Below are 23,722 nucleotides of genomic sequence, written 5' to 3' on the forward strand. Positions count from 1 at the left end.
CTGATTCACCCCCCCTCTCGGTGCTTTATAAGTCTATCAATTGGTATCAGAGACCAACTTCCTTAAGGGTTAATTGCTTGGAAGGAAACCCTAAAGCCGCCATGGGGGATATGAACTACGTTGAGATGGATAGAGTGCTTGAATCTACCAAGGAAGATCTTGAAACCCCAAGGGTCGGATTTAAAGCTTCAAAAGTCAAAAAGAGAGAGTTGACCCAACAACTATTGGAAATATCTGATAATAGTTCTTCAGATGAAGCTAACATTGATGCATTAGTTGAAGAAGTTGAAAAACTAAATGGTGAAAAGCTAAATCTGAGAAGAGAGTTAGAAGCCCTAACTATCCACATGAGCCAAGAGGGCAGCTAAAGACTGTGTCAAAGAAAGAGATCATGAGATTGATAAGATCAAACAAGTCATGAAACTTTTGCCAAGCATCCTTGATTAGAGTACATTTCTCAATATGAAAAATGAGATCCTTTGATACATACTTTCTTAAGGTACCAATTTCCATGATATTTTTAGTGAGCCAATCCAAGTGACCAATAGGATCAGCCTTAGGATCAGTGGGAGCAAGAATAGTTCCATCAATATAATGAGTTAGTCCTTTTTCCATAAGTTTACTCCATGGATCAATTTTCCAAGTAGCATAATTATAAGGAGTTAAGAGAGGAAACTTAGGAGAACCCATAGCAGTAGAAAGGAAGGAACACAAGAGCACAAAATCACAAGAGACACCCCTCCAAATTCAATCAATCAAAGTACCCCCCCTAAAATGATGATTTTTGGCACTTTATATGTAGTGTGTGTACAATAGCCCACTTGCAAACAATGGAAAGGTGGACTTCTGATTTTGTTTTACAACTGCCCTAATAGGCTGAGAACTACAATGCAAAAGGCCAACAAGGTAGATCTATGCAATACAAATGTTAAATTGGCCAAAAATGACCATATGTTGAAAGTACAATTTCTACCCAAAATCACTACAAACTGATAGCATATTATGAGAGTAGATGAAAAATTATGTACTTTAAAAAAAATTGCACCTGAAAAAGAGTTCGTATGAGCCCAAACAGAGTCTTGGAAGTTGTAGAAATGGAGATTGGATAGGTAAAGTCACCAAAAACTGATATTTCTATAAAATATGTCCATCAAAATTAAAAAATAATGCCACCACGAGAAAGTACATGAACTTATAGCCCATTTCAAAAAAAAGTGCACCAAAAAAGGAGCAAAAATGAGCAAGATATGGCAATTTGAAGTTGACTTGCAAAATCAAAAAGCTCAATAGAGGGGGCCTGCAAATTTTTCGAAAGAATGATGACATCAGCAAACTACAAGCCTAAATTTGAAGGTCATCTAGTTGTCACAAAAATTTCACCTCCCTGCTGTCTGGGTGTCCGTAGTGTACGGACTGCTGACGTGGCGCAATCTGGTTGGCCAAAATAGCTGACACAACAATACAGAATGATGAGATGGACTGTACAGTCGTACAATACTGCTAATGTGGCACCTGAGAAATGATAGCGTGGCAGTTGATGTGTCAACAGGTGGCAGGCTGATGTGGCAACCAACTGGGCTTTTGACTATGCAAGAGACTGTGTGGCAGGGTGGCCCACGTGGCAGCCGAGGTGGTGGAGGGGCTCGATAGGCAATTGGAGAGGTCAGCGAGAGTCGTCAGATAGCAGTCAATGGTGAGAGTGGACAACAGCAGTCGGCGGAGGAGGGGCTACTAGTCGGAACAGTATGGGTCATCGACGTCGGTATCAGATACAAGGTTGCCGATGCTGAGCATGGGGCGGGAGTTGTTGGAAGCAGACCGGAGTCACCGAAAGCGGGCCGAAAATCAGGAAGACCTGTGAGCTGTACGGTCCCTATAGAAAATTGGTTGCAGGGTACGGTGGCGGGGTAAACCCCACACATAGAAATAGAAAATTTTGATAATTTTTTAGTTAAAAAAAACTTTGACTTACACCAAAATAGGTTGAATTTATACTCAAAATCATGGAAACGGCCACCTGGACGCAATGGTGAGGTCAGATTTGGTCTAGGATGCCTCCAAAATATGCTGCTCCTCATATCTGCCTCTTGACATTGCAATAATGTCTCTCAAGGACAAATAAATGATGCTCTAATGGCTCTGATACCATGTGAGATTTTTCCAAGATCAAGAGCTCAATGAAACGTACAAAATAGAGAGACAAGATATAGGACAAGAATAAATTGTATTCTCATCAATAGATAAAAAATGGTTGTTACATACAATGAATATGAGCCTGCTTATATAGGCAAGGCAATATGGATATGTGAGAACACAAACATGACATGTGGCTCAATAAGAAACAAGGGTAGGTAGGATATAGGTGTGGTAGGTAGGAGAAACAATAAAATATTCCACATGAGGTGGATCACCCACTGAAGGTGGAATTATCACTCTACAATAAGTGGATATGATGGAGTAGTAGCAAGATCACGCCATAAAAGGTGGAAATTCTCCTACACACACTATCCCAATGTGACACAAACACCCAAGTGTCTCATACCCAAACTACTATGAAATGCATTTCCTAAGTAAACTTAAGTAAGGTGTAATAATACCCATGATGAATAATTATTTACACCAGCAAAACCATTAAGTCCCCTAATATTTTAGGAGAAGATCTTTGTTTGGAAGTGTTACGGGAGTAGTACTTCTTTAGAGTACTTTCACAACCATTAGCCATATTATGAGCCACATTTAATTGTCTCACTTCCTTAATATATTTCCTACTTACCTTCAAATCCCTCCCCACATCAGCTATCCTCCTCCCACTAGCCAAAGGGGGCCACTAACTCCTGCCAAGGAAGATTTCTCTTGGGCAAGAATCTGGGGAGACTCCAAAGAATATTTACGCATCTCACCAGCCAACTTCAAAGGAGCCACCCCCTGAATAGGGGAGAAAATGATGGGGGGTGCAAAAACAAAGAACTTTCCAAGAGCAACATGCACTTAGAAGCCCTAAGGAACAAAGGGGACTCTATCCATAACCGATGAAAAATAAGGAGCCCATTGGATCTCCAAAGGGGATTCCACCATCTTTGCATCATCGTCCAAGAAGGGAAATGGGATCCTCACTTCATTCATGATTTCAGGGGGGAAAGACCCAACCTAGGAAGGGTAGGGGTTGACCCCTCAATTGGGGCCAAAGGGATATCACCAACACCACTTGAATCAACTATAACCATATCAGAGGTCACCTTAGCCCAAGGAGATTGAGCCTTAGAAAGCTTCAAGAATGGTTTAGAAGCCTCCAAGAAAGAAGAAGAATCCAAAGGCCTTTTACCTTTCATCTTAAGGAAATTTTTGGAGCTCCCAACAAGGAATTTATTAGAGAGATGGCCAATAGATGGACATAGTTTATAGAACAATGTAGAGTTCTCACATTCCAGTGGTTGGAACCAAGCACCTAGATGAGACTTCAGGTCAATAGAGCCAAGAAGTATCACACTAGTAACAATACTCACATAGAAACATGTGTAAACCAAATGTGATCTATGTTAGGATTCCCAAAGATACTGAGAGGGGGGGGTGAATCAGTATCTAACCGGTTTATGGATTTTCTTAACTTATTAAATGAATTGCATCTCAAAACAATGTACTGGTAAACTAGAATTAATGCAGTAAATAAGAGCAACAACCACAACATAGAAAGCACACCATAACACAATATTTTAACGAGGAAACCCAGTGTGGGAAAAACCTTGGTGGGATTTATGACCCACAATATTCGCTTACTGGCCAATAAGGGAATATTACTGTTACAATAGGGGCCTGCACATGCAGGAAGGCCAACTACCTAAAGTTCACTGCTTAAATACAAAAGAGAAGTCTCACTGACTTACAAAAGTGGATTATATAAATCCAATGTCATGTACTTCTTCGGATCAGCATCTGCTATGCCAGGTTCAGTACTAGTTTAAGCTCTGCAACTTCCAAAACCTTATTCCAAACTCTGCCTTAATATTCACATCAATAACCTATCCATCATATCCTTACTCTGCCTTAATACTTATATGAGTCATCTTACAACTCACCTTGTCATCTTAAAAAAGATATTACAATTAATTACAAAATACAATAAATAACATCCTGTCGGCCAGGGTGTCGGTAATCAATCTTATCGGTGCTGGTGAACATATGCTGGTGTAGAGTCTGTGCCTGAGCCGGTGTTTTTTGGTGCCGGTGCTAGTGCCATAGGATTGTAAGGTTACCATCAATGACAATACCTTCAATCACCTCCAATTTCTCATTGGAGTGTGCATCTTCTAACAATCTCCCCCTTTGGCATTGATGGCAACACTCATGAGAAAAAGCCAAAAAGTATATCCAGAAGTGTTGTCCAAAATTTATCTTACCAAAACTGTCTTCTTCAAAATTGAGTGCTCCCCCTGAGTAGACGATCTCTTCTGTTATCCTTTTTCTCATCCTCAACTAATCCACCTTTGGCATCAATGAAAAAGGTTGTCATTCAATGTCAATTGAGTGTAGTTCCTATCTTGATCTTTGTAACCGGTGGGTTACAAGATGATAAATTTCTGTTAAGGCAACATTCAAACTGTTATAAAATCTCACTGTCCATTATTGATGCTTCTGTTCTCTGAATTGTACCGGTGAGAAAGTGCATTTTCTCTTCCATTGTCTTAAGTCTTGGAACAAGAGCCTCAGAAATCTCTTTTCTTAAAGAGATGAGGATATCCAGTTTAGGACTTAGTCTGCACTTAAGTTCTTTTGCCTTAAACTTTATCCTTTCCTTGTCTTTCTCAAGTTTTTCTATTTTTCCTTCAAATCCTATAATTTCCTATTCAATTACTGATATTGAATCTGATGAACCTATCAAGTTGTCAATAATATCATTTATTTCCTTTTGGGCTATGTTGATCTCTTTATCTATGTCTTTTGTCAAAATGTCTATTTTGCATGTGTCTCTATACAATTTCTTGAAGTCCAAAATTGTTTTGCCTAATACCAGTAATAAGGTATCCATATGTTCCTTATTCTTCTTTACTATCTCCTCAAAGAATTTTTCCTTTTCCTTATTCATTTTCTCTTTGAAGGTTTCTTCATTTATCTGATCCAGAGTTATTAGGTTGCGGGTTATATACTTAGACAATGTGTCTAATTGGCTCAAAGAATCTTTATTTTATGTGTTACACTTTGGAGCTATCATCTTCAAGATTGGTAAAGTGTCATCTATAGCCTTATATGCCTATGCATTACACTCTGTTATTTTCTTTATTGAGTCTAATAGTACCTATGTTACATTTGTAGGCCTAAATTTAGTCATGGATGTTCTGGATGACTGTCCAACTATTTTTACAATCTGTAATCCGTCGGTGCTTGTGATAGCTTTGCTTTCCTCTTTCTCTGGAGGATCTGTTTGAGTTTCCATTTCTACTACCAAAGGCTTAGGTTTTTCTGCTGTAGCCGGAGGTACTGTCTCTGAAGGACCCTGTTACTCTGCCTATTTCTTAGTGTCCTCTCCTGATGGTGTCTCTGTTTGTGCCTCTAAAGATTTTACTATGGTGTCCACTACTAGTTTTTCTTTGTTTGCCTATGTACTGTCTACTGTCGGTGACTCAGTAGGTTTTCCAGTTTCAGTAGTTGCCAATGGCTCAGTAGATGCATCAGTATGCACACCTATGGTCTCTGCCTTTCTTGTGTCTAGGGGTTCATTTGATTTTTCAGTTTTTTGTTCTTCCCCAATTCCAATGTTGTCAACTCCAATATTTCCTATTGGTGGCTCAGTTGCCACATCTCTTTTGTCAGTTGTTTCCTTATCCACCACAATATTGACTTCCTGTGTATCAATGTTCATTGTGTATAGCACCTCAGAATCAGGATTTGTATCCTCATGTGGTGTTTCCATACTCTCTATTGTTGGTGGTGTGTCAATAGTTTGTACCGGTGGAGTATTAGAAGGATGTGGGGGAAAGTTATCAATTATCTTTAGGCTTGGAGGTCCACCTACTTTACCTTTCCCCTTACCCTTATCTTTTTGGTAGACTCTGATAGTCTTTGGTCTTTTAAGCTCTTCTTGTTTTTCTTTCTCAACAAAAAATATATCCCACTGCTTTGTAGTTTCTTCTGATATTTCATTTACTCTGCCTTCCATTAGTGCAACATGTCAGTGACCAGTTGAAAATACTGTCCGGTTGGCCTCACTGATTAATTCATCAATTTCTTCTATGGAGTTCACTGGGTGAACTGCAAGTAGTTTCTCTATTTTTATCTTTTTATCTAATTCCACAATAGCTACCCTTCTAGCTTGTAATCTTATGTACAAGTCATTGGGTACATCATCAACAATTTCCAATTTCTTATATATGTCTAAGTGTAAGATTACACTATTTTTTATGCTCTCCTTCTCATCATTTGAAAGTGTGTTATACAACTTGCTGATATTTTTCAATTTCCCATCCTCAATTATCTCATTCAAAAGTTTGTCCAAAGGTGGAATAACATCTTTTCCTTTCCTTTTCTTTGGTGTTAACTTCTTAGTTGGAGGCCTAACTGCTTGTTGCTTTTGTCTTGCCTTTCTGGGTGTAGGTGAGGGTACCGGTGAGGGTTTTCTTTTTCTTTCTACCCTTTTGAACTCAGCAGGTATATCACTATCTAAGGAAGTAACAATTGGTGAAAGATGTGTTTTCGGCTGTAGTTCTTCCAATTCACTCTCTTTGATACCGGTTTTATTCAATACATCCTCTCTGATTGCTTTTGCCTACCTTGAACCTCTTCTGACTATCTGTTTAGTTTTCTTAATCCTTTTCTTAGATTGGATTTTGCTTTCTATGGTCTCCGCATTGCCAAAAACTATCTCAGTTGGTTCCTTAGGTGCTTCTAAGAGGGCGTTTGCATAGGTTTCAACTATGTTGTCATCTGCCTCATATCCCATCTCTGTGACCCAAACAGTCCTAGGGATAACTGCCTCCATCTAAATTTCATCTTTCTTGATCACAAAGCATATCTCTTTTTGATATTTGTCAACAATAGATTGAGATAGCCTTATTCTAGTCTTCATCCTAGTCTTCAATGCTTGAAAATATTCATTTATGTTTTTCTCCCTGTCATCTCCCATATTGTTCAGTATATCTAGAAGTTGTTTTCCTACCGGGATATCAAAACCAAAGTATTTCCTACCAATACTCGGAACTTGCTTAGTAATGTACATCATTAAACACACAAGAAGGTTGCCAAATCTGAAAGTTCCTTTCTTATCACCTTTAATTTTCTTCATATTATCTATTAATTCATCCTTTAGCCACTCACATACATCAATCATAGCATTGTTATTCACCATGTCATATGCACTTTTAATACACAAGCTAGAGACTGAGTTTAGTCGGTTTGCATGTGTAACCTTATAACCAAGAATCATGCTAACAAATCTAACATTGATATCTTTTACATCGTTTACTCTCAGAGATATTTTATCAAATGTTGCATTGGTTAGGGTCATCACAGTGTCATTTGGAACCTTTTTAGTTTTATCGGGCCTGCTACCGGTGGAAGGTAAGCATGTCACTGTCCTAACTGCCTCTTTGGTAATCTTATGGATGGAATCCAACCAAAAGAACTCCCCATGTACTCTACTCAAGACAATCCTTATCATATCCTTAGGAAAATTAGGGATATTGAGAATGTCCACAAAACCTAGGGTTTCCACTATCTTGTGTTCCGGTTTAACATTTCCATGTTCATCACAAATTATAGTTCTATACATGTTCATTATTTCTTTAGCTCCTAGTTCCTCAATATTACAATGTATATAGATTCTAGGATCCTCAGCATAAACTACTCCCTTGGGTATTTTTGAAAATGCTCCTAGGGTATCATCCTTCTTCGCAATTTTGGGAATGATTTTAAACATGGGTCTAGGGCACTTAATAACTTCAATCACAATAGGGTTTGCAATGAATTCAGGTGCAAAGGAAGAATCCATTGTTATAAATACCTTAGTCTACCTTTAGGTAAGAGTGCTTGAATGATTTGCTTCACTTTTCATTGTGGATGCCTTCGCTTAGGATTTTCACGCTCACTGAAAGTTTGAATGCTCAATGAATGAAAAAAGAGCCAAAACACTTGCTTTATAATGTTATTTCCTTCAACTGCCACATTTAATGCCTGTCGGTTAAGTCAAACTTAACTCATCTGCCGGTAAAGATGTATTTCAACTTCTCATCATCAACCGAGGGTAAATTAGCAATGTTTTCAATTTGTTGCCATACCCCCAAGGGATTATTTCTCAGTTAGATGAAGAATCTCCTACCGGTGGAGTGATACTTTGTTCTACCGGTGAAGGAATAACTTCACTAACACTCATATCTGACTTTCTGATCCATTGTTTTGAGAATTCTTGCTTTAGCTCTTCAGCCTTTTCTTTACCTTTCAAGCCGGGTCCTTTGTTATTTGCCGGTGATGCCTTACTTCTAAAAAATTTTGCAATATGTCCAATTTTGTTACAAGCATAACAAGTCACATTGCTTTTCTGAATAGCTTTCCCATATCCTATGCTGGTATGTGTTCTGCATTGATTAGATAAGTGTCCAAATCTTCCACAAATATAACATCTTACATTCATTCTGTAATTTTCTGAATTATGACCAACTTTATTGCATTTAGAACATTGACCAGAGGGTGCATTGGTGTTCCGATAGTTTCTAGATCTACATTAATTTGCTCTATGATCATACTTGTTACAGTTAAAGCATTTTCCATTAAATTTATAAGCATTAGGTTGTCTTACTGGTTTGTTGTGATCATGTTTGTTTGCAGTGCCGGAGCTTTCACCAACTTCAAAGCCAAGGCCATTAGTATCTCCATTAGATTTCTGATTTTTCAGCATGTCATCAAGTTCTTTTGAACTTTTCTTGAATTTGTCCTTGTGTTGATTTGTAGTAGCCAACTCATTTTCCAAGAAATCTTTCTGTCTCATGAGTTTAGTTTTATCATGTTCCAAGTGTATCATATCTATTTTTAACATATCATTCTCATGACTATGTTTTCATTTGCAGCATCATTGATTCTTCTAGCCAAATCATCTTCATTCTTCTTTCTATTTTCAGTGTCTTTACAAAATCTCATGGTCATGTCTTGCATCTCATTTCTCAAAGACATATTCTCTTGTTTCAGTTTGCTTACCAGATCATTAAGAGTCTCTTTTTCATCATCATCACTCTGTATCTTCTCATGAAGTTCTCTTCTTTTGTTCTTAGAAATAGTGAGATTCTCCTGAAGTCCTTGAATGATTTTCTGTACCGGTGTCAGAATCTTCCTCAAGCTATTAGGCTTTTGAAAATAGAGGACCAGGCTTTGATACCAATTGTTAGGATTCCCAAAGATATTGAGGGGGGGGAGGTGAATCGGTATCTAACTGGTTTATGGATTTTTTTAACTTATTAAATGAGTTGCATCTCAAAACAGTGTACCGGTAAACCAGAATTAATGTAATAAATAAGAGCAACAACCACAACATAGAAAGCACACCATAACACAATATTTTAATGAGGAAACCCGGTGTGGGAAAAATCTCGGTGGGATTTGTGGCCCACAATATTCTCTTACTAGCCAATAAGGGAATATTACTCTTACAATAGGGGCCTACACATGTAGGAAGGCCAACTGCCTAAAGCTCACTGCTTAAATACAAAAGAGAAGTATCACTGACTTACAAAAGTGGACTATATAAATCCAATGTCATGTACTACTACGGATCAGCATCTGCTATCCCAAGTTCAGTACCGGTTTAAGCTCTGCAACTTCCAAAACCTTATTCCAAACTCTTCCTTAATATTCACATCAATAACCTATCCATCATATCCATGCCTATCTAATGATTGACAAGAACTCATACTTATATGAGTCATATTACAACTCACCTTGTCGGCTTACAAAAAGATATTACAATTAATTACAAAATACAATAAATAACATCATTTCGACTAGGGTGTTGGTAATCAATATTTTTGGTGTCGGTGAATGTATACCGGTGTAGAGTCTGTGCCTAAGATGGTGTCTGTCGGTGCTGGTGCCATAGGATTGTAAGGTTGCCATCAATGACAATACCTTCAATCACCTACAATTTCTCATTGGAGTGTGCATTTGCCAACAATCTATACTTGGTGATAACATCAAGGGAAATAAACCAATCAAATGAATTGGCCATTCCAACAATGATCTCTTGATCCCAAAACTCTAGGGGTAGTCCTGGGAGGTGTTTGTTACCAAATCAACATATTGAAAAACCCTAAGAATGTGCCAGGTTCTATATTAAGGCTATGTGATTGACTTGGCCAACTAACAAGAATCTTTTGAAAGATGTCTTCTGCTCTTTAGGCTTGACTAGACCTTGGTAGGTATACCTTTGATAGATGAAGTAGATTTATAATTTTTATGTTGAAATTCTGATTTGGATCCACTTAGTATGGCACATATACTTGAAATGGATGCCCTACACATTATTACTCCTACTTCTACCTAATTTTATAAAATAAATTAAAGAAAATTGAATCCTTAATGAAATTATTTCACAATGTTTTAAGACAAGTGCCTTCCTTCAGGGCTATAGAGTTACATATATCTGGTTCTTGATTATAATTTGAGCTACTTGGCATCCAAATCTGTTTATACTTTATATAAACATGCAAAAATGTGATATTATCTGGTTCTTCTTTTCAATCCAATTGTTTTCTCCCAAATTGTTGTAACTTAATTAAATGGAATTTAATTATGTCTTACAAAAACTAATTAATCAAATCATACAGAGCAGAGAAAGCTTCTTTGATAAATCGAAAATACCCTTGATATTCTAAATTAAATAAATAAGAGAGGAGTAAATTGGAGACAGCCATATAATAATTTATCATCCACATTCAACAAATAATTGAGAGTAGGAAATCTAGATTCTTGTATTATAATCAACCACTGTAAAAGCTACAAAAATTTCTTATTGCTATTGCTTCTATTTGTCTATCTCTATCTTCTATCCCTTTAAACAGTCCAGGTTTCTCCCTCATATAACAAAATTTGGAGAAGCAACAAGCTTGAGACTGTTACATTGCAACCCTTCATAGCTAATTGCATAGTTAAAAGAAAACTCGATTTAAGACAATTCAAGGTTTGTTAACAAAGCTTTTGTAACAAGTATGGAATAGAAAACAATAATGAAATATGAGAATAGTCGGTGAATGTAAGAAAGATTGTTATCATGATATTATTCAAGTAGCAACACGTGACCCTAAGGTCTAGCAAGGTTTTACTTTAAGTTGGGTGTGCTCCACATCCACCAATTGAATTTCTGAGCTCTCAATCTCCCGAGGTCTTCAAATATGTCACCTTCCACTAGTATACTTTGTAGTGGCTCATTCATTTGAAACTTTGGATAATAGGCATGTTTACATGGTGATCTTTCCATTTTCTATGTCATTGCTCTCACCTCTATGACAAACTTTGAGTAGCTGACGTCTACTGTTATGACGCTGTCTTGGAACAAATTGAAACATTAAATGCTCATGTCCCTTTTATCTTTCATGTGTGTTATAATATTTAGCACCTTCTGACAGAAGTCAATTTTCCAGTCATCGAAATCCCTCATATGCTTATCCTTATCAATGATATGAGGTATAGTCCAATTTTGAAATGTATGAAAATAATCAATTTTGTCCCTTACTTTCTATTCTTCAATGGAAACTGTGATGCTAAAGATGTGTGTCAAATAGCAATAAGCATGCACAAAAATGAGAAAATAAAACATAAATGGAAATCAAATTAAAAAATACATAATGAAAGCAAACCATAAGCCTTCCTTGATATGTCCCATTTTCCTCTATTCTTGAGGACCTTGAAGGTGTTGGATTGTTTGGCTCTCAGTGGAGCAATGACCTCCAAAGTGGCAAATTAAAAGTTGAGTAGCCACTTCATGATTGATTGTGTAAATGGTATGAAATGCATGATCTAAGAAACTAGATTAATCCAAAATGTTAATTACTAGATGATTGAAATGCAAAATTCCTATAGTAATGATGTTAAAACTATGAATGCAAGGGATCCTCATTGCTCCAAAATGAGGGGTATTTATAGGAATTCCAAGGCCAAAGCTGAGGTGGCAGGAATCAATGGTCCATATTTGATCGGAAGATATCAAGGGTCAAGATTGAAGAAGTTGGAGAAGAGGTTGGAGGAAGAGACACTTGTCATCTCTGTGGTGACAAGTGTCAAGGAGTCTTGCTCATGAGAGGGCAAGTGTCCAAGGGAGGAGATGTGTGGCAAAAGTGCCATGTGTCTCAAGGGGAGAATATCCAACCCATAAGAGGTTAGGATAAAAGAGGTTAGGATGTGCAAGAGGATAGGGTTAGTTAGACCCTAGGATTAGATAGAATGGGTTAGGTTAAGGGATGGTTAGGTTAGGTGGTTAAAATTTAGGAGCCATGTGCTCATTTGAATTTAGAAATTCAAATAATTGGAAAATGGTAATTAATCTCAACAAACTTGAGTTTGTTAGTTTTAATTAGGGATTAAAAGAATTGATTTTAAATGGGGGGAGGATTAATCCATTGGATTAATTAATCAAAAGGGGATATGAAATTAACTATATAAATAAATCATGTAGATTTATTTACTAGTAGATGAATAAGGGAATTAATCAAATTTTCTTGTGAATTCGATTAATTGGGAAGGGGGATTAATTAAATAACTGTGTATTTAATTAATTATCTTTAGACCATTTTTAGATGTATACATTTTGCACCTCTTTGAAATGATGTGTGACGGCGTGTTGGTTCAAAGAAGACTCGATTGATGATGTTGCTAATATTGATTTTGTTAGAATGCATATTTGATCTTGATTTCGATGCGGATTCAGTTTTGATATGATACTGATTCGATTTGAGATGATAAATCTCGATATGATGCAGATTTGATATGGTTTTGATTTTGAGATGATAAATCTAAATATGATGCCCCAAACGCTAACTGATATATTTTGATGCGAGGATGCCCCCTTGGGAGATGAATCGGATAATTTTTCAACATTTTTGAATTTTTCACGATTTTTTAATTTTTTTGAGAGTTTTGAAATGTTTACGATTTTTAGATTTTTACTAATTTTTCAATTTTTAGATATTTTCAAAGTTGATCCGATTCATTTCCCAATAAGAAATTTGAAAATGTTGCTCTGCTAGGTTGATTAGTTGATTAGACGATTGAAAATAAGTGGAATAAAAATCCCACCAAAATGCCCCACTTTGAGTTTAAAAAGGTGAATTCTTTTTACCACTTTTCATTTGTGCACTTGAGCTAGTTGAAAAATTTTCTCTAGAGGAAGAATTGGTGATCTCGTACCACCAGCATAGGTTCGAGTGATTTCAGCAATACGAGGATCCCCCAGCCTATGGTCCACTGATACGTACTTTGAGAAAAAACTAGCTTTGTCAATTTTTAGTTGATTTTTTGAAAAAAAAAATTAGCTATTTATAGAAAAATTATTTTTCTCAATTTTCGCCATGTGGGTTTTAAAATTTTGTATGTTTTTTAGATGGGTTTTTGGCATTACAAAATGGGTTTGTTGGGTTTTTGAAAAAAAAAATTAAAAATTTCATTTGTTTTATTTTTTATTTTTGAATGTTTACATGCTTCAAAATAAAATTAAGTGCCTTGCATTTAAAAAAAAAATGCATTTGGGCGGGGGGAGAGGTGGTGCCCCAACAGTGCCACCATGGGCACTGTTGGCATTACAATAAGTTTGTTGGTATGATGATATTGAGAAGGTTGTTGGAGATTGATGATATAGTTGATAAAGGATGATAACTGTCTTAATAATATTATTTTGTCATTAATGTCAAGCAATTGATTTTTTGATTCAGTATGATGTTGCCATATCTTAAAGCGTATGTTTTGATGAGTATAAAGATGTCGGTAAGTGACATAGAAAGAATGTGAAAATGAAGGGGAGTAATAAGTTATTCAATGGTCAACTATTACTGAGTTAGACAGTGGTGAGATTATGATATTTTGATTGTTTTGATATCCTATATATGTGTATTCGAAGACTGAATAAGAAGGAGAAAATATTTCATGCAACAGAATGAGTAAAGGTTTGATACTGTTCTATTTTACTAAGCAAGGAGCTAGTTGGTAAACACCAAGGTTATCAGTGTCGGTTAAAGAAGAAAGAAGTTACTGAGTGTCGTCAGCAAGCAAAGCTACCAAGACGAATACAGAATGTCTACCGAGTAAAGTTCAGTATTTACCGAGTATCAACCGAGTAGTAACAAAATGCATTGGATGAATAAATACATCATTAAATGAAGGATGCCAATGAGTTGGAGATTTATAGAAGATTGGAATGTCATGCAAGAAGTTTGTTAAGGATCAACGACAATGAAAATTCAAGAGTTAGATCTACAGCACAGATTGAACGGTCATAACTGAGCACAAGTACCAAGGAAGGAATACAAGTTTCAAGGCAAGATAAAACATTTTTCAATTCGAAGGATTCAATGAACCTAGTCAAATTTGAAGATCTGATGGCTAAGATTAATCATGGGAAATGTGATTAAGGAGATTAAGCGGTTAGGAATTGCTTATAAATAAAGAAAAGTTGATGAACAATGTATGCAGGCAAATAGAAGAGCAGTGATACTACAAAGGTGATTACTGAGTACAAAAGATTGAAGAACAGATTGAGAAGCCCAGCAAGGAGGAAGATAAGTCTTATGACAAGATTATTTTGAGCACATAGAATCTACTTTAACATTTCAGATGTGAAGTTGCAGATATATTTTATTACTATTATTTATTTTTGTAAGTGACGAGAAATCTCTTAACCGAGTGGACCTAATAGTATTATTTGTAAATCCTCTAGCAAGGTAACATTTTGAATGAGTGTTTGAAATCCTTTGACAAGGTAACTTCTAACAAAGTGCAAGATTCTGATAAATCTGAGGGAAACCCCTTGACCAGGTCATATCTAGCAATGTGTTTATGTAATCTTTAACATGATTGGCTTTTAACCAAGCATACTGTAGAAGAGTATATTTTCTTAGTGGGTCCGAAATCCCACAATGGTTTTTCCCTATTTGGGTTTCCACATTAAATCTTGTGTTAAATGTGTTTTGATGTTTCAATTTTATCATTTTATGAGTTTGAATGATTTACAGTCATAGTTGCATATCAAGTAAGTTCTATCAAGGTTGAATCTGATGAATATTTTGTATTGTGAGTTTATCTGATTCACTCCCCCCCCCCCTCTCATCTAACTAATAATTAGTATCAGAGCTAGAAATCCGAAAGAAAAGTTTAAAGGAACTTGAGGAAAGATAGGGAAAAGATAAAAAGGGATGCACCAAAGTTGAACAAGTCAAGTTTCAGCACATGGGAGAAAAGGATGAAGCTGCACTTATCTGGAATTGGAGAATATGCAACATATTATCTGGAGAATGATTACACTGCACCTAGCACCTACCCGATGACAATGGAAGAGATAAAGGCAAAGCAAGAACACATTCAAGCAATGATTGAAATAACATCAACATTGATCGACTCAGAGTTCAATGATCTAGAAGGTTGTAATGATGCCAAAGCTATGTGGAATAAGGTTATATCTGTGTATGGTGGTGATGAACATGTTCAAAGAGAAAAAGTAGACAGTCTAAGAGGACAACTTGAATCCATGAGAATGAATGAAGGTGAGAACATAATCCAATATAGTACAAGGTTGAAGGAAACTGTCAATCAAATCAAAGGGGTAGGAGGAACTATTGAAGAAAAGGATGTAACAAGTAAGTTGTTGAGAACACTTCTACCTGCTTATGCCATTTGAGTCTCTACAATTATTGAATTAAGGTCTATACCAAACATGCTAGTCTCTTTGGATACTACTATCAGTAAGCTACATACTTTTGAGCTAAGTAATTTTGATAACAGTGGGTCTTCGGTTAACAAAGTTAAATCTGCATTCAGTTCTTTTCATCTTGATGAATCTAATGATTACAATGATAGAATGTATAAGTATGCTAAAGGAAATCATAGTGGAGCAAGTGAGAGATTTCATAAAAACATGGAAGGAGTACACAAACTATATGAGGAAATTAGAAAGTAAGAAGAGTTTGAAGCATTATTGGCTAGAAGGTTACCGAGAGGCAAAGGTAAGTACAAAGGAAAGTTACCTTTGAAATGTTTTAACTATGATAAAATTGGACATATGGCTTCAAACTGTCCTAACAAAGAATCTAGTGAAAAGAGAGAATACTGAGATGACAGACAGAAAGACAACCAATACAAAGGGCACCGAGACTTCAGAAGGAGAGATAGAAACACATGCCTAGTAGCTGATGAGGAATCCAATGATGAAAAATCTAATGGGACTGAGACAAAGGAAGTTGTATAGGTGACTATCAAAGATGGATCAGATGAAGAAAGGTATGAAGAAAAAGCCTTAATATCACACATAAATAATAATGATTCTTGGATCATAGATAGTGGATGTTCACATCACATGCCAAGTGATAAACACAAGTTTGTTAAATTAGAAGATTATGATTGAGGTTATGTAAGATTTGGTAATGATGCACCATGTCCTGTGAAAGGTAAAGGTTCTATCACACTTCTTGTCAATGATAAATGTGATGATGTATATTGGGTTGAAGGTCTGAAATACAATTTGTTGAGTGTAGCATAGCTAAACAATATAGGATACTGAATAGAATTTCAGAAAGGAATTGTCAAAGTTCATGACAAACATGAAAAGTTGGCTGCTACCGGGAATCAAACAAGAGGTAATACATTTCATCTTAACTCAACTCGGAACAATTGTCTGTATGCAAAAATAGAAGATACCTAGTAATGGCATAAAAGGTTTTGTCATGTAAATTTTGATAACCTAATCAAAATAAGTAAGAAGCACCGAGTAAGAGGTCTACCGAGCTCGGAAAAACCTGAGAATGCAATATGCCGAGGATGCTAGATGGGTAAGATGACAAAATCAAGCTTTACAAGTCTTACACTTCTAAAGGAATTTTAGATCTTGTACACACTGATCTTTGTGGTCCTATGAAAGTTCAAAGTTATTATGGTGATAAATACTTCATATTATTTGTGGATGATTACTCAAGGATGATGTCAGTTATGTTTTTAAAAGAGAAATCAGAAGCCTTTCAAATGTTCAAATGGTATAAGGCAAGAGTTCAAAAAGAAATAGGAAGACAGTTGAAATGTCTAAGATCTGATAGAGGAGGAGAATTCATTTCAGATGAATTTAACTTATTTTGCAATGATCATGGTATAAAGAAACAAGTGTCTGCACCGAGAACACCACAACAAAATGGGATAGCTAAAAGAAGAAACAGATCAATTGTAGATTGTGCCAAAACCTTGATGATAGAGAAGAGAGTACCTCAAATATTTTGGAGAGAAGCAATAAGCACTGCAGTTTACACCCTGAACCAAGTACAACTGAAGAAAGGAACTATGAAGACACCGTATGAAATCTGTTATGACAAGAAACCAAATGTAAGTTATTTTAAAATATTTGGAAGTAGATGTTATGTTCACAAAGATGATAGAAATGGAAAATTTGATCAGAAAAGCGAGGAAGGAACATTTCTTGGTTATTCCTCTAGGAGTAAAGCATTTAAATGTCTGATCAAATCATCTAACAAAATAGTGGAAAGTGCAAATGTGAAAATTGATGAATTTACAGAAAGGAATGATGAAGGAAACTCCAAAGAACTAGAAGATTATGAAGAGTTTGTATATGTACAACTGAGAAGTTTTAGCGAGAAAGCCGATGAAGAAAATACTCAGTTACTGAGTGATGAAGAAGATCGTATAGAGCCTATCAAGCCTATATTAGCAAAATATGTCAAAAGAAATCATGCATCAAATCAGATTATATGAGATAAGGATGATCCAGTGATGACAAGAAACAAACTGAGACAGAACACATGTCTAATATCTGAGTTTGAACTGAGGATAGTAAAAGAGGCATTAAGCAATGAAGATTGGGTGAATGCTATGACAAAAGAGATTGAACAAATCAAGAAAAATGAAACATGGACACTGGTCCCAAGACCAAAAGAGAAAAATGTAATCAGTACAAAGTGGATTTTCATAAATAAGCTAAATGAAAAAGGTGAGGTCATTCGAAATAAAGCAAGGCTAGTTTGCAAAGGTTTTGCTCAAGAACAAGGAATAGACTATGGTGAGACTTTTGCACCTGTGGCAAGACTTGAGGGAGTGAGAACATTGTTGGCATATGCTGCTTACAAAAATTTCAAGGTATATCAAATGGATATTAAATCTGCATTTTTGAATGGTATACTAGAAGAAGAAGTTTACATTGAATAGCCTGAAGGATTTATTGAAGAGGAGTAAAGATCAAGTATGTAAGTTGAACAAAGATTTATATGGCCTAAAGCAAGAACCTAGAGAATGGTATGAAAGGTTGCACTCTTACTTAATCAAGATTGGATTTATGAGGACTAGTGAAAACAACAACATGTATATGAAGAATGATGAGGATAATGGAATACTGACTTCAGCCATATTTGTTGATGATATTATATTTTGTGGAAATGATTCTTTATGTAAGAACTTTGGAAATGAAATGTGCAAAGAATTTTGAGATGTCATTAATCGATGAAATAAAGTATTTTATAGGTTTACAGATACTACAAATGAAAAATGGGATTTTCATTACTCAATCCAAGTATATAAAGGAAATCTTGAAGAAATTTGGAATGGAGGATTCTAAACTTGTAAGTACTCCTATGACTACTAATTGTAAACTATCAAAGAATGATGAATCTGCATCTGTTGATGAGACACTTTACCGATCTATGATTGGAAAGTTGCAATATGTAGTTCACAGCAGGCCTGATATAGCACATGCAGTAGGTATAACTGCAAGATTTTCTGCAGATCCCAAAGAAACCCATATGACAACAATCAAGAGAATTTTCAAATACTTGAGAGGCACTGAAGATTATGGTTTACTATATAAAAAGATGAATGATTTTGACTTAAAAGTCTATACTAATGTTGATTGGGCAGGAAAAGCACAAGCGATGGAGCTTTATTTTTGGGAGAAAGACTAGTGAGTTGGCTTAGCAAGAAATAAGGATGCATTTCATAGTCAACTGCTGAAGCTGAATATGTCGCTGCAGCATTGGATTGTACCAATATAGCATGGATCAAACAATTGTTGGAAGGTATGAATGAGACAGTTATCGAGCCAGTAACTATATTTTGTGATAATACAAGTGCTATTAACATTTCAAAGAATCCGATAATGCACTCTAAAACAAAGCATATCTCTATAAAGTAGCATTATCTAAGAGAAGAAGTTCAAGAAAAGAAAGTTGTGTGGGAATATGTTAGCACAAAGGAACAAATAGAAGACATAATCACAAAGCCACTGCCAAGGGACACTTTTGAGTATCTTAGAAGTAATTTAGGGGTCCTGCCCCTATCTAGTACTCACTGACAGAGTTCGGTGAAAGAATCAATTCTATTACTCTACAAAATACTATTTGTGAGTTGATGTTGATTTACACACTTTAGAAGGTTGTCTAAAGTTGTGCAGGAAACAGTGAATAAAGACAAGTTGCCCTGACCGAGACTAAGATGATACATTTGTATATGTTTTAACAGCAAGGATATTACTTCACAAGGGAAGTAATCATGGATTAGTTTGGCATTGTTGTCAAAGGGGGAGAAGACTAATGACAAGGGGAGAAGATTACGAGAGAAGTTTACAGCTCAAGGATAACAGGACAAGAATAAAAGCAGTTCGAATCAATTGGAATAAATCAAGTTGGTATTGCCATCAATACCAAAGGGGGAGATTGTTGGCATTACAATAAGTTTGTTGGTATGATGATATTGAGAAGGTTGTTGGAGATTGATGATATAATTGATAAAGGATGATTACTGTCCTAATAATATTATTTTGTCATTGATGTCAAGCAATTGATTTTGTGATTCAGTATGATGTTACCATATCTTAAAGAGTATGTTTTGATGAGTATAAAGATGTCGGTAAGTGACACAAAAAGAATGTGAAAATGAAGGGGAGTAATAAGTTATTCAATGGGCAACTATTACCAAGTTAGACAGTGATGAGATTATGATATTTTGATTGTTTTGATATCCTATATATGTGTATTTGAAGACTGAATAAGGAGAAAATATTTCATGCAACATAATGAGTAAAGGTTTGATACTGTTCTATTTTACCAAGCAAGGAGCTAGTCGGTAAACACCAAGGTTATCAATGTCGGTTAAAGAAGAAAGAAGTTACTGAGTGTCGTAAGCAAGCAAAGCTACTGAGACAGTAACCGAGATGAATACAAAATGTCTACCGAGTAAAGTTCAGTATTTACCGAGTATCAACCGAGCAGTAACAAAATGCATTGGATGAATAAATACATTATTAAAAGAAGGATGCCAATGAGTTGGAGATTTATAGAAGATTGGAATTTCGTGCTAGAAGTTTGTTAAGGATCAATGGCAATGAAAATTCAAGAGTTAGATCTACAACATAGATTGAATGGTCATAACTGACCACAAGTACCAAGGAAGGAATACAAGTTTCAAGGCAAGATAAAACATTTTTCAGTTCAAAGGATTCAATGAACCTAGTCAAGTTTGAAGATCTGATGACTAAGATTAATCATGGGAAATGTGATTAAGGAGATTAAGCGGTTAGGAATTTCTTATAAATAAAGAAAAGTTGATGAATAATGTATGTGGGCAAATAGAAGAGCAGTGATACTACAGAGGTGATTACCGAGTACAGAAGATTGAAGATCTGATTGAAAAACAGATTGAGAAGCCCAGCAAGGAGGAAGATAAGTCTTATGACAAGATTATTTTGAGCACGTAGAGTCTTCTTTAACATTTCAGATGTGAAGTTGCAGATATATTTTATTACTGTTATTTATTTTTGTAAGTGACAGGAAATCTCTTAACCGAGTGGCCCTAACAGTCTTATTTGTAAATCCTCTAGCAAGGTAACATTCTGAATGAGTGTTTGAAATCCTTTGACAAGGTCACTTCTAACAAAGTGCAAGATTCTGATAAATCTAAGGGAAACTCCTTGACCGGGTCACATCTAGCAATGTGTTTATGTAATCTTTAACAGGATTGGCTTTTAACCGAGCATACTATAGAAGAGTATATTTTCTTAGTGGGTCCAAAATCCCATAGTGGTTTTTCCCTATTTAGGTTTCCACATTAAATCTGGTGCTAAATGTGTTTTGATGTTTCAAGTTTATCAGTTTATGAGTTTGAATGATTTACAGTCATAGTTGCATATCAAGTAAGTTCTACTGAGGTTGAATCTGATGAATATTTTGTATTGTGAGTTTATCTGATTCACCCCCCCTCTCATCTAACTAACAGGCACTATAGCAGGTGTCGTCGGCACCCTGCGAGCACCACAAGCACCACGAGCATCGTGGGCATCATGGGCACACCACAGGCGTGACGGTTGATGCCGAGGGTGCTGCCAGTTGCGAGTTGTTGCAAATTTTTATTTTTATTAAGATTTTTGTTTTTTATGATTTTTTTTGTACAAAAATTTTCAATTGTTCGATTTTTTACTATTTTTAACATGATTTTTCGATGATGAATTGATTTTCTGGTTTGTTTGAGAAAATGATTTGATTTTTTTATTTTTCTTTTGAGTTTTGATTGTTTGATTATGAATTGATTTTTTGACGAATTGTTGATGATTTGACTTGATTTTGATGAATTCTTCGATGATTGATTTTAGATTTCACGACATTAAATGTGTCGTTGATGATTTCAATAAAAAATTTGTTGCTCCCCTACCCCCCACACGTCACGATTTTTGATAAAGATGCTGGAATGTTGTCAATTTGATTTGATTTTTTATTTTGATAAGGTAAGATAGATTTGATTAGATATCTAATTGATAAAATTAGATACTCCTGATTGATGAAATGTGATGATCAGTTTTGATTATCTCGATTTATGTGTAAGATGAGATAGGATTAATAATGACTTCATGATATATGAGCATCATTGATAGGGGCTAAATGAGATTTGATAGAAATCTCAAGTGAGCAAGATAGACTGATAGATAGATTGATTTGATAGATAGATAAATCGAGATACTAATATGATGAGATGATTTGATTGCAGGAGCACTTTAGTGTCCTCCAGTCTCGGGAGTACTTCTCAGAGATGTGGATGTTGATACTCCGCCTTATCCAAGTGGAGCAAGACCACATTGATAGGTGTGGTTTATATTCTCTTCTTGATATGCCCCGATTGTTGATTAACCAGGGATTATTGACAACCTTAGCAGAGAGTTGGCATAGTGAGCATAATACCTTTCACTTACCAACGGGTGAGATGACAGTGACACCCAAGGATGTATACTAGATACTACGCATCCTTGTGATGGGAAAGCTAGTGTATTACAATCTTAATGAGCAGGGTGGGATAGATGCACTTTGTCGAGTGTTTGATGATGATGAGATTGGTGGATATGATATTTCATGGCAGGAGATGTTAGAGCTAGGTTATGCCACATTACCCACTATTCTTGCTGGATTCATTGGGGGTTTCCTTTGTCCTGATCATAGGTCAAAGGGATTATATGTTGGATGGGGTCGCCTTCTTGAGTAGTTAGTGACACATGGGACTCGATCTGCATGGGGTTCATGCATGTTGGCGCACTTGTATCATGACCTACACCAAGTAGTGTACTAGGGATCGGCTGGATTATTGGCAAGGGTGACAGTTCTCTAGATATGGGCCTGGGAGCACCTACCTATCAAACGACCATTAGCTGATAGAGATAGACCTATAGGAAGGCCCTATGCTGAGGGGTATCCAGGCACCATTGTCCAATAAAATTTGGGCAAATTGGAGTATTGGTGACGGACACTAGATGATTTGGATACTATGATATGGAGACCATACATAGATTCTAAGATCTAGCCCGAGGATTCAGTGGAGATGTCGTATGTATTCTCAACTCGATATCTGATAGGATCGACACCCTATGTTATTGAGCAATTCCTTTGTATGAGGGTGTTGAGACAGTATGGCAGGATACAAGGGATACCACATGGTACAACTCATTATGCCTGCAGGAGATTGGATGTGGCTACTTGGGGGCCCTCTATTTCATATGACCAAGCATGTGCAGAGTATTGATCATTGGGGCCACTGGATTGGGATTATCTATCAGGTATGATAGATAGCGGGATGATAGATGAGTACACCATATATTTTACCACACACAATTTTCCTAGGTTGACATGTTCGGATGAGCTAGAGCCAGTTCTAGATGAGGACGACAAGAGGCTATGACGCAGAGCTCCCAAACGACCAAGGGATAGTGGGGGGAGAGGAGGTGGGGGCAGAGATGATGGCAGAGATGGATACAAAGGAGATACAAAAGATTGTGGTGTTGGAGATGATGATAGAGGAGATGGTTGAGCAGTGGCAGTGGCAGGGGCAGGCACACCAAAAACTAGTAGTTCTAGATCTGCTAGAATTGGATGACCTAGGTGGTCAGAAGGAGGAGATCAGGTCCAGTGGATCAAAGGCATCAGGTCCCAGAGTAGGAGGTTCCCCAGGTTGAGAAATCACCCACGATGTTTGTGTATGTACAAAGGCTTTATTATGGATATGAACAATGTTGATGGAAATG

Source organism: Cryptomeria japonica, chromosome 10 (assembly GCF_030272615.1).
Source record: "Cryptomeria japonica chromosome 10, Sugi_1.0, whole genome shotgun sequence".
Lineage (NCBI taxonomy): Eukaryota > Viridiplantae > Streptophyta > Pinopsida > Cupressales > Cupressaceae > Cryptomeria > Cryptomeria japonica.